The 852-nt window shown below is 59.6% G+C and overlaps 1 non-coding gene across 1 annotated transcript; it reads right to left on the bottom strand.

Annotated features, from left to right (window-relative positions):
• Window positions 1-480: 480 nt before the first annotated feature.
• TRNAV-UAC lies at window positions 481-553 on the bottom strand. The gene has a single exon. It is a non-coding gene; the product is annotated as a tRNA-Val (tRNA).
• Window positions 554-852: the final 299 nt, after the last annotated feature.

Genomic DNA, 852 nt, shown 5'->3' with positions numbered 1-852 from the left:
ACCAGAGCCACGGCGCTACTGGCCACCTCCAAATGGTGCCCAGGGAGTACGGGATGGGGAGCACCTGGATCAAAACGTTTAGATCCTGCCCCACAGAGCCGCGTGGGTGGGAGAGAGCTCAGCAGTGGCTGCCGCAGTGCCTCGGGGCACTGGGTCTCTCTCAGTTTCGCAGGAAACGCAGCTTTTTAGGGGAAACACAGCAAGCGCTTCAGTAACATCGTCAAAATCACGTTCGGACTCAGAATTTGCTATCTCCCAGGTGCTGAGGAAAGGCTCCCGAGGACAGGCTTTCCCCGCTCCAGGGGTCTGCCCCCTCCCATGGGAACGCGCTGCTCCGCCTCTGCCGCAGGCAGCACCTGCGCTTGACGTGCTCACGAGTTTGCCAGTTTCGAGGCGGAAACAGCTAAACCGAGACGCGATCGCTTTAAAGCAAATTACGGAAAACTAAAGGCGAGCACGAGAAAAACGCAAGGCTGGCGCTGGTTCCACTGGGGCTCGAACCCAGGACCTTCTGCGTGTAAAGCAGACGTGATAACCACTACACTATGGAACCGCCACGCATGTCAGCCGCGGCGGCGCCGCCCCTATGGCTCGCCCGGCGCTGCGCGGGGTTTCGGCCGCTCCGCGGGGCGGGAAGGTGTGCACGAGTTCCTCGGCACAGGAGAAGGTTTAAAAAAACATACTGAGAGCGAAGGCTGAAAGTGTGTGTCAGTAATACCCTGGAGCAAGCTGCTGCGTAGTGCCTAATGCACCCGCGAAAGTTATGCGTGATGCGCTGAGACGCAGTACGGGCCGCGCTCACGTGTGTTTGCAAGACGAGGCGTGGAAGGCAGAGCGTTCGCCTTTCCCAGC

Source organism: Acanthisitta chloris, unplaced genomic scaffold (genome assembly GCF_000695815.1).
Source record: "Acanthisitta chloris isolate BGI_N310 unplaced genomic scaffold, ASM69581v1 scaffold21929, whole genome shotgun sequence".
In the NCBI taxonomy this organism is placed as follows: Eukaryota; Metazoa; Chordata; class Aves; order Passeriformes; family Acanthisittidae; genus Acanthisitta; species Acanthisitta chloris.
The sequence above is the reverse complement of the archived record's forward strand: the minus strand, read 5'-3'. Positions and strand labels throughout refer to the sequence as shown.